This window comes from Octodon degus, unplaced genomic scaffold (genome assembly GCF_000260255.1).
Source record: "Octodon degus isolate 3935 unplaced genomic scaffold, OctDeg1.0 scaffold00024, whole genome shotgun sequence".
Classification (NCBI taxonomy): Eukaryota; Metazoa; Chordata; class Mammalia; order Rodentia; family Octodontidae; genus Octodon; species Octodon degus.
This window is the reverse complement of record NW_004524600.1, coordinates 9,890,116-9,902,035: the sequence shown is the minus strand read 5'-3', so window position 1 is coordinate 9,902,035 and position 11,920 is coordinate 9,890,116.

The window sequence follows — 11,920 nt, the reverse complement described above, 5'->3', positions numbered from 1 at the left end:
TTTTTTTTTTTTTTCTGAACTGGGGATTGAACTTGGGCCCTTGCGCTTGCCAGGGAAGTGCTTATTCTACTGAGCTATCTCCCTGGCTCCTAATAAAATTCTTAGTAAGAAATATAGAGCACGAATTTGTGAGGATAAATTTCATTTGTCAGAGCAAAAACAGATCACAAGAGCCACGGAGGTGAGGAATAGCTTTAATTTTTGGTAAAATCTGGTCAGTCTTGTGCTCCTCTGAAATCTGGCATCTCTTTCTCAGCATCAAAGATCTTCTCCTTCTGTAGCTGCTGCTTCTTAAAGTTAAGACTTAGTGAGGTGTGTGGGAATTTTCACGTTGCTGATATCAATTTTTGTGGCAGTGACAATGACAAATTTCTGGTGTGTTCTACACAGAGGAACTGAAGATTAGAGGCCCAGTCACAAGTAGCAAGCCACTGACTGGCTGATTTGGGCAAACTGCTCTCTTGCCTCTAGATGGTCCTAGGAGTGATGCTGGCTAACTTCCATAAGTATTGACTGAAGGTTTTGGGTTGTTTTTTCCCGTGACTCAACAGCTTTCAGGGCACATCTGCAGTAGGATAGTGTCTAGGTATTTTGTGAAGCTTAACCACTCGGTACCATCATTCTTGGCAGCACCAACTGGTCCTGTGACAGTAACAAGAAGCCTCTCTTTCTTTTCCTTTTCAGCCTTGGATTTAACAGCTGTGTACTTTGTCTGGTGCAAAGCCTTTCTGGAAAAGTAGCAGACTGGGAGTATCTGCAAGTCCTGCTAACCAGGACAGGGTTTCAGCTGCAGGGAGGCTGCCTCTTCTTGGACTTTTTAGCCCTCACGTTGCTTTTTTTTTAACCGTGCCAGTAGCACTAGCCTTTCTGGCCTTGGATTTTTTCTCCTTAGTATCTGGCTTCTCAGCTTTTTAGTCTGCTGTCTTACAAGATGGGAAAGAGAACTAAGTTCCTGGCTTCTCTAGCCTCTTGTTTTAGGAGCAAGCCAAATATCAGAAACTTTAGTTTTGTAGTTTTGCTTTTTGGCTGTTTGGTGGAAATCAAAATGACCATGAACTTAGGGTAATAAATATTTTTATATGTGGGAATTTAAGGCAGGATGATTTTCCTGGAAGTCTTAAAAGTATTGCAAAACAAGGATTCTCCATTGAGCAAGGCTCCTGGTCACTGAGCCCTGTCTATTTTGCAATTGACAAAAAAGGGTCATTTTATAATAAAACAATAGCACTACATTGGTTCCTGTTTATAAGTACTATTTATAAGTATTCTCATAGAAACAGTCTCTTGTGTCCTGACTACACTATGGAGTAGTGTAGGTGAAATCATAATAATTTAATAATGATATGTGTCCTTTTGACAAGGTGATTTCAAAGGTTCGATTAGGTAGAAGAGGCTGGTACTAATGAACCACTCCATTTTCACAGCACAGCTAAGAGTGTCTTAGCTCCTTTCCCATCACTGGGACAAAATACCCAACAGCTGCAGCTGAAGGAAGGAGGGGCTCAGAACCGCGAGGGGCTAAGGCGCATGGTCAGCTGGCTCCAAGGTGGAAGCAGGATGAGAGAGGGGCACGGTGGAGAAAAAGGTGCTCTACCCATCCATGGGGTGGGGACAGACAGACAGACAGAGACAGCCAGCCAACCAGCCAGCTGGGCCCTACCGCCTCACAGCACATTCAGCTACTGATGAGTTCAGTAGATGCATCCACAGAAAACACATCATGCCCCATGATCCAATCACTTTCCAGACATGCGACTCTCAGGACCACGTTAAACCTAAACTACAACAGGGTCCTGATGGTGCACAGATGATCACAGATGCTTTCTCACAACTTGGTTCATTCTGAAACCTGGACCTTTTTTCTGGAAGACATGGCTTTGGCTCACTCCAGGGCTACCAATATTCTGGTCTGTCTGAAACTGGGGGACTTCCCAGGACACAGGAGCTTTTCAGTTTTAAAATGAGGATAGGCAGGGCAGAACTGGTTGGTCACCTCACCTTTCCCTGATGTCCCAAGGGACTCCTGGTGCTGAGGCTTCTGTTCATCTGTCCATCCTTGCTGACTTGTCTTCTAACAAGAGGTACTGAGCTCTAGTCCTATGACACTGACTCTCCAGCCCTTCGCCTGTTTCCATTTCCTGTTTCTATACAACAGAGCTTTGGTTAGAGAGGCCTTCTATTACAGCAAAGACAACTGAAGTAGAAATCAGAAATCTAGACCATGCTTCATGTATTAGTCTCTTTGGGGCCTAAGAAAAGTAATTTATAGTTGACTCGGTTTCCCAGTTTTCTGGGTCATAAAGTGAGCTACCAGTGAAATAATCCACTATAGTTTGGATATTCTTTGTTCCCTCAGAGGTTTTTTGTGCTGGAAACTGTAGGAGGTGGCACCTAGAAGGAATTTGTCTTCAGAGTGATTTTGTTCTTGGGAGGCCCTGGATAGTGTCTGAGAGAGCAGATTGTTATAGAGAGACCTAAATGTTTCTGGCTTCCTTTCTTGCCGTGTGATCTCTTCTGAGACATAGCCATTTCCTTTTCTTCTCTTCCATGTTTTGCTATAGCGAAGGGGGCCCTCACCACAGGGCAAACAGATAAGGCTGGCTGATCTTTAGCTTTCAGCCTCCAAAAAGGGGGAACTAAATAGTAATAACAACCCTTTTCTCTCTTTTTTTTTTGTTTTTTTCCTTTTCTCTTTATAAAGTACTAAGCCTCAAGTATTTTGTTGTAGCAACAGAAAGTAGACTAATATGTAATGTGTGTGAAAATACAGACTGAAAAATGCTAAACAAACATAAAAGGACAAGCTGACCTAACTCATTCATTAGTTTGGAATAAACATCCTCTATTGTTAGGCTTAGGGTACCTGTATGAGCTTGCCAGCCTTGAACCTGTAAATATGGATTTGCCAGCCTCCCTTGGGTGCCTTTCCTGTTTGCTCATGTCCTGGCAGCTTGTCCTCCTCCAGCGAGCTGCCTGGGGTCTTAATTGACCTCTGAGGACGTGATAGGAAGGGGGACTGAAAAGAATTAGCCACTGGTCATTGTTGCTGCTTCTCTGTGGCACACCAAATCTCTGCCAGTAGTCCTGCTGAGACTGCAGTTTCATGGGGAGAAGCAGCGTAGGCCATTGGCCATCATAACAGCCCATTGTCACCACTACTACATCCCAGGCTGTCTGGGTGTCACATCTCTGATCACCTTTCAGGTATCTGAGTACAAATTATCTTATATTCTGGGGCCATTTCAACCAATCTGAACCAAAGATTTGGTTCTTTTTCTAAGAGGCCGGAGAACCAACACCCCCACTCCCCATTTTATGGTTTGAAACTACATCTACCTGGGCTCTAAAAATCCCTAAGAGTCTCTTGACATCTACAGGAGGAATTTTGAGACTAATTATCCAGCAATGTAGTAGCCTGTTTAATGGGCCCTACATTTCTGTGACCATTATCTACCTACAAATAATGCTTCCTCCGTTCACTTATCTTCTCCCATCTCCTCATGTTCCATGTTGTTCTGGCCCAACCTTCTGTGTCTGTCTTCCTTCCTGACTTCTTTTTCTGGAGATCCTAAAGAAGGATAAATTCTCTTATAACCTCTGTCCCTTCTCTATACCAGACATGTCTTTATCATCTTTATTGTCTGTGCTTTGCTTGAAAGAGGTCCCCTGAGGACAATGGTTTGTGGAAACCTCTCAGAAGGTGATCACTTACTTCTAACTGCCTTTGACCTTGTGCTGGGAAATGGAATCAGCAGCTCCCTCACATCTTACTGCCACCAGCACTCTATTAGGCCATTTGTCTTCTACCCTTGTTGAGAGATAAAACACCCAAAAAACTTCTTCTTGGAGTTTTTTCCATGAAGCATTACCATCTCTGTGTCTCTAAAGTTGTTTTACATTCTGTTCCCTCCATTTCCTGGAGAAGTTGTGGGAGCCTTCTTTCCATAAGTCTCGCCCACCTTCTGTGTGACATCAGTAGCGAGGTGAGTAACATCTGCTACCACGTCCTTTTGTTTCCTTAACTACACTAACCTTCTCTTCCACTCTCCATGGCCAGGCCTTATAGATCTGTCCTTACATCAAATTGTTTTGTCTCTAAAATGATAAAGGTTTGACCATGGACTGCTAAGTTTTCAGATCTCCCTCCTTCCCATGAAACTTCTCTGCAGTTCTTTATATTCTTCCTTCAAATATGCAAAAACAATCCTGTCACATACCTGAAACAGTCTGTTCCAATATCTTCATCCAGGTGAAATCTGATTCTGTCTCTGTCTCTGTCTCTGTCTCTGTCTCTGTCTCTGTCTGTCTGTCTGTCTGTCTCTCTGTCTCTGTCTCTGTCTCTGTCTCTGTCTCTCTGTCTCTCTCTCTCTCTCTCTCTCTCTCTCTCTCTCACACACACATGCACACATGATAGCTGAATAAAATCACTGAGTTTTTATCAATATTGATTTTTCTGGTTGTGATATATTGTATTATAATTATACAAGATATTAACCCTGGATAAAAGTGGGTGATGGGTTTTCAGGATTTTGGTATTCTTTTAACGGCATGTAGGGCTGGGGAGACAGCTCAGTAGAATAAGTGCTACTGGCAAGAGCGCAGGGTCCTGAGTTCAATCCTTGGTACTGGAAAAAAAAAAAAAAAAAAAAGACGGCATGTAAGCCAACAATCATCTTTTTTCTATGTATTTGGTACAGGGTCTCATTACTCAGCTTGGACTTGAAGTGATTCTCCTGTTTCAGCCTCCCTAACATTGGGATTACAGGTGTGGGTCACTATGCCCCGTCTTGGTGGCCAGCTCACTTTGGCACACCAAGGATGGGGCCAGCATGGCATGTGATACTGGGGATCAAACCCAGGTCCTTGAGTTTTCCAAGGCAGGAGCTTAGACCATTGAGCTATCTGTGCAGCCCAACAGTCATCTTTAAGTGAACCATTCTTAAAAATTTGACAGATGTCCAGATAGTGTGTGTATAAGTGGGAAACAAAATGGTGTGGTGGATTGACAACTGGTGGTCAAATTGTAACACCCAGCTGAATTGAACCAGCATGGTGCTGAGTATAGGAGGCCCACCTGAGAATTGTTGCCCACAGCGTACGAGGCAGAACTGGAGAGAAGAGAACTGTAGAGAGCTGGGGTTTTTTCTGGAGCAGCTTTTCATGCTGGCTCTCCTGGTGAATTTGGTTGTTCTCATTGTCGAAGGAGCTCAACCTCATTGACAATGGGAATGGCTACAGTTCACTTTGGGGGAGCTCTGGTCCTCACTTTGGGTATCACTTCCTGGTTCTGGAGGGGGAGATAGTGCACTGCTCAGTCTCCTGTAGAAGCTTTTTTTTTTTTTTTTTTTGGCGGAACCGGGGATTGAACTCAGGCCCTTGTGCTTGCCAGGCAAGTGCTTATTCCACTGAGCCATCTCCCCGGCTCCTCCTGTAGAAGCTTGTTGCATTGGCTTTCCTGATAGGAACCCGTCTTTCCTTACCACTGGAGGAGCTCAGGACCTCACTGTTGCTGAGGGTGGCTGAGGTACTTTTCGGGGGAGCTCTGGTCCTTACTTAGCCGGCTAGCACAGATCCTTTATCCTACTGGCACAGACTGTCTAGCTTCCACCACTGACCTTTGGGCCTTCCCAGCACAGACCCATGAAACAGGCCTGCATGAGATATTGTGGGCTCTAGGCCTCCAGTTGAACTCCTGCAGGGCATTGTTATGGGAGCTGGGTCTTCAGGGGGACTCATGCAGGACATTGTTGTGGGACCCAGGCCCCAGCTGGATTCTTTTAATTGTCAGTGCATGGACAGATAACCTGTACTCTCTTTGTATATGACTGTGGGTGACTATTATAAAATAATCTTGTAAATTATGTGTCCTCTTCTGTTTTTCACTTTGCAAAACCCCAAACTACAACAAATGGGTTGACTGAAGGTCAGGGTATATTTGACTGAATAGTGCTCCTCAAAGTTCACTTCTACCCAGAACTTCAAAATATAACATTTAAAAAAAATTAATTTATTGGTATGCTTTTGATACACATAAAGATCACATTATTCTAGGGAATTTGTAGTGCACATAATATATTTTGGCTTTTCTTTCCCCCATCCCCTCTCTTCCCTTAAACTTTTCTTCTCCTTATTTATGAAATCTTTGTTTCCATTTTTTTCTTCTTTCTCTTTATTTTCTCCTTTCCCTTTGGTGTCTTTTCCTTTCCCCTACATTATTTGTATATTGGGTCTTTACAGATGTGCTTAGTTCAGTGAGATTATTTGGATTAGGATGGACCTTTACCCCATATTCCATAGTGGTTGTGCTTTTTTAAAAAAGAAAATGTCCTTGTCTCATACCTGATTTTGGAGGGAATTCTTTCAGTTTCCCCTCACTGAATATGATGTTGGCTATGGACTAGTTGTATATGGCTTTTATCAGTAACTTGTCTGTTTCATCAGAGATTTTCACCATGAAGTGATGTTGGGTTTTGTCAAAGGCTTCTTCTGCATCTATTGAGGTTGATCTGCATCTATGATCGTGTGATTTTTATGCTTGATTCCTTTTATGTGATGTATGGCATTTATTTAATGTGTTGTGACATCTTTGCTTCCCCGGATGCAGGCAACTACATTGTAGGTGGGAATGTAAACTAGTGCAACCACTGTGCAAATCTGTATGAAGATTCCTCAAACAAAAAAAGCTATCCCTCTCCCCCAAGGGAGGAGGGGAAGAAACTAAAAGTAGAATTTCCATGTGACTCCACTGTACGTCTTCTGGGTACATTTTTGAAAGAGTTAAAGTCATTTAACTATGATACATATATCTGAAATCATATGAGGAACTCCCATACTGTCTTCTACAATGTTTATTTGAATGTATATTCCCGCTAACAGCACACAAGCATTCCTTTTATCCACATACTCCAGTACTTGTTATCTTTCATTTTGAAGAGCAGCTATCCTTACTGGAATCGGATGATTTTTTTGTGGCACCATTCACAGTTGCTAAGATATAGAACCAGCCTAAATGTCATCAACTGTTGAATGGTTAATGAGAATGTACAACATATACATAATGGAATATAATTCTTACAGAAAAAAGATGAACTTCTGTCATTTGGGACAACACATAGGGCAACAGAGGACGTTAGGATAAATGAATGAAGACAGCACAGGAAAACAAGTGCTGCATGATCTCCCTCATGTATGGGGTGTGAACAAGTTGATCTCAGAAGGTGAGGGTAGGGGATGGTTTTGGAGTTGGGGAGGGCAGGTGGTGGGCATGGTATAGGCGTGGCATGGCTCTAAATCACGGGTGGGAGCAGAGCTGGAAGTCTGTGTGCGCTGCAAAGGTGGGTGGCTATTAATAGCTGTGTACTGTGTATCTCAAAAACTTAGATGAATTTAGAATGTTTTTACTATAAAGAAATTCTGGGGGGCCAGGGATATAGCTCAGTGAAATAAGTGCCTGCCTGGCAAGTGTAAGGTCCCAAATTACATCCCTGGTACCCCCTGGCCCCCCAAAAAATTCTGTTTGAGGAGATAAATGTTTTAATATATATGATTTAATACAGTATATGCTTCTGTAAAAACAATCATGGTGCCCCATTAATGTGTAGTTTTTAATATATCAATTAAAATAAATTTAATAAACATTTTTCAATGCACAATTTGAGTGGAACTCTGTAATAGAACTACACATATTTTAATAAAAATATGTTTCTCTACAAAAAGGAACTAGAAATCTGCTATTAAATGTTGATGGGAATGAAAAAAGAAATCTCTACCTTCACACTAGAGTTTAGCACAAAGAAAGCTTCAGACACAAAAGCGTGTGCAGTACATTTTAAGGATTAAAATCAGTAGATCTTTCTAAGAAATATCTCAGAGCATATCACACAGCCTTAGCACTGGAAGGTGTATTAAAATTTTTCTTCCTATATCAACAATGTTAGGACTTGACAATTTTTACTTATAGAATACAATTTTTACTTATGATATTATATAACATTGAGTATTTTGTTTCATCCATGCCATTTTTCTTCAAATATAGGCTAAGATATTTGTCTAAGATATGGATTAAAATGAATGTCCGTTGAAATACAATGCCTCACTCTCCTGATAAAAAAGTTTAAAACTAAAATAAAGCTGGGGGAAGTCTGAACAGATAAATAATTCCAAACAGAGCCTACATTTTGGTCCATTTGGTTTACTTTACTGATGACTTTTATTTTATTTTATTTAAAATTTTTTTTTCTAAATTTATTTGTGTGTGTGTGTGTGTGTGTGTGTGTGGCCAGCTCAGCCCACCAGGGGGCGTGGCTGGCTGGCATGTGGTGCTGGGGGATTGAACCACGGTCCCTGTGCTTTGCTAAACTTGTTGTAAGTAGGTGCTTTAGACCACTGAGCCATCTCACCAGCCCCAAATCTCTTTTTTTTTTTTTTGGAACCGGGGATTGAACTCAAGCCTTGAGCTTGCACTTATTCCACTGAGCCATCTCTCCGGCCCCTACTGATGACTTTTAAAATGCACAAATAACTGTTTATTGGAAAGAACAGTGGGTGGGGTAGATTATTGGTTGGATTATTTGTAATCTGAAGAGCTTTCAACAAGATATGAGACATCTGTTACCCCAAATTCTTTTTAAGAGATAAGTATTACCCAGGATGATTGTGATTATTATGGATTATAAACAATAGGTAAAAGATGAGCAGTGGGATTTTTCTGTCTCTTCTTGGGTTGTGCACTACAATGGGGGAGCTGTGTAAGCTTCACAGAGGAAGCAATTCATGGTACTTCTGTAGGCTTTCTTTCCAGTTGGTTAGAAAGCAATCATGTTTGGGAGGCCACCAGGGGAGTTGTTTCAGCCTTCACCCCTCAGAAGCATATTATAAACTGGAGGGAGACAACTATTGTCTTCCTAAACAGCGGTCCTTGAAATACTGAGTCTATCAGGTCGTGGTGGTGGACCTGTATTCAATTACTGAATGGTTAGTGCTACAACTAGATTGGGTTTTATTTGTTTGGATTTAAATGTTAATTTATTATTTTAACATGATTTTTCAATGTATTAATAAAACATACATTCTTTAAAAAGTATTTATTCAGTACTTTCTGTAACATGAACAGAAAACAAACAAAAAGGATAGTTAGCCCTGTTTTTAAGGATCTTATAAATCATATTTGTAAGGGAGATGTGAGGGTGGGTAGATTTTGCTTTAGCTAACACTTAGTGGCATGAATTTTTTTCCTTGTGGTAGGCATTATCCAAAGTGCTTTACACATGTGAACTATTGCAGTCTTCAAAAATTGTATGTAATAGGTCATTAAAAAAAATTCCCATTTTATATACAAAGAAGCTGTGGTAGAGGATGTTTGGAACTGGCCAAATCTCAGTAAGAGGTAAAGCCAAGCCATAAGCTCAGGCAAGTGAATGACAATGTTACATGAAACCTTAAGTTGGGTAGAACACACACATATACATCATGAATAATTACAAAAATAACTAATAGTCACTAAGGGTATTCAGGTGGGAAAGTGATAAAAGGACAATAATCTGGGATAAGAATAGTTAAGGAAGGCATCATGGTCTGACACAAAAGTAGGACCAAACAAATGTCATCTGCATTGTCTTGTTGGGCGGAGAACACATGAGAACTGAGAAGACAGGAGCGAAGCCTGTCTGCTTGATCCACTGTTTCACAAACTTTCCTGTTTGTGAAGCCATGTTATCCCCCTGAGAATGGTTAACATACATCTTTCAGTACATGCATTTTTACGTAACTTTAGAAATACTACTTTAGGAGAACAAAGTCTACTTCTGAGCTATCTATTTGTAGAGACAACCTGAGGCCCCTTATCGCTATGAATGGTCACAAAGGGTCTGAAGAAGGTAGAAAGAGAAGGGCTACTGAAATTCTTAGAATTAGGCTGGGGAGATAGGTCAGCGGTACAAGTGCCTGGCTGGCAAGTGCAAGGTTGTGAGTTCAATTCGCAGTACCACCACCACCACCACCACACAAATGAAATCAGTGTGTGTAGGATTTAATGGAATTTACAAACACTTTGCAAGTTGTCAAGTTTATTTATTTTACTAAACCTTTTCTCTGGGCAGAGAGAACTTGTCGACTTGAACTGATGCTCTGTGTCTGGGATGAGGTATATTTACTTTAAAATCAAAAGAGATAGTTTCTTATCTGCTCTTTATCAGTGTGTCCTAAGTGCCCCAGGGACATGGTCTTCTTTCTTCAACAATTTTGACAGCTTTTTGTCCATAACTTTATGTTTAATCTTCATGATTATTTTATGGCCAGCCTAGCCACTTGTAGATAGAAGTTTGCTCCATGTTCATTCACGGGTCTTGTATTTTCACGGGCACAATGTATAGAAAGATATACCCAACTTCCACTTTGTAGACTTGTTTTTTCTTAAATGGCCCAAGAATTTGTTGCGTACCCCTGTGTTGGTCTGTTTTCTGTCTCTATGACAAAAATACCTGCAATAATTAGCGTACAGAGGAAAAGTTTATTCGAGCTTGGAGTGCTGGAGGTCAGTTAGCCCCATTGCGTTTGGGTCCATGGTGAGGCAGCACATCACGACAGGGGTGCATGGTGGAGGAAACTACTTACCGTACAGAGGCTGCAAACTGAGACAGAAAAAAGCCAGGGTCCAATGTTTGCTTCAGAGCTCCACCTCTAAATACACAGCATCCTTCCAGTAGGCCTCTCTCTGACAGATCCCAGCACCTCCCATTAGCACCATGCCCAGGACCAACTCCTTTAAGAAGCGTGTTTCCTGGAGACAGTCCAGATACAAACTATAAGAACCCCCTTTCATCTAGAAATGGTGTTGGATGTGCAATGCATGCTATTTGCTTTCCATCTCCCAACTCCCCCAGGAGATAGGTCTTACTATCCATTTCACACATGAAGAGACAGAAGTTCAGGGACGTTTAATTGTTTTCCTAGTGCTGAGAAATTTGAAATTTTTATCTGTCTGACTCCAAAGTTCATCTTTTCAAAGCTACCACATTGTTCTCCCAAAAGGAAAAAAATGCTGAAGATTCAATCAGTCCTTGTAATATTGGAATTTGAAGAATTTTAGACAATGGAATCAATAATCTCTCATTGCTTGGATAACTGAGATAAGCTAAAACAAAAAGTTTTCAATAATATCTCTGAATGAATTGCAAATAAAAAGTCCATTATGTGCTGTTTGATAGCCAAGCTCTCCTTTAGATGTTACTCAAATGCTTACTCATTCCACTTCCATGGAGGGAGGAAGGGACTCCTCACTCTTCTCTGCTGGATGTTAAGACGTGGCTCTGCTTCGTGACCTGTTGTGGGACATTGCTTTCAATCTAAATGTCCCTGCAAGGCTTCATGTGATCATAGCCCAGGCTTTGGAGGGGTAGTTGGGTCATGGGGTGGAATAGCTGGCTTGCTATTGGAGCTGAGGTCTGGGTGAAGGAGATAGGTTACCAGGGACACGGCCTGGAATGGTTTGTCTTGACCCCACACTCTTCCTCTCGTGCTCTGCTGCAGGGGCACTAGGATGTGAATAGCTCTCCTCTCCCATGCCTGTTGGCTATGCTGTTTCCTCTTTGATGCCCACGGACTGTGGACAGAAATGTGAGCCCCAATAAGCCTTTCCTCCTTTAAGTTCGGGGTGTTGGGTGTTGTGTCTCAGCATGGAACGAGTGACTAAGAGAGACAATAAGCAGTAGCTGGGGACGTATTTAGAAACGTGTGAGTGGTGTGAACTGAGGGAAGCCTGGGCTACACCAACCCATGGCCGTTCCTTGCCAAAAGCTCCACGCACCTTCAAGGCCGAGCCACAGGAACACAGCTGTACCGACAAGAATTAGAGCTTTGGTGGCCTACGTAGAAGGGAGGTACATGACTAATGTTGTTTTTATGCCTTGTTTCCTTCATTGAC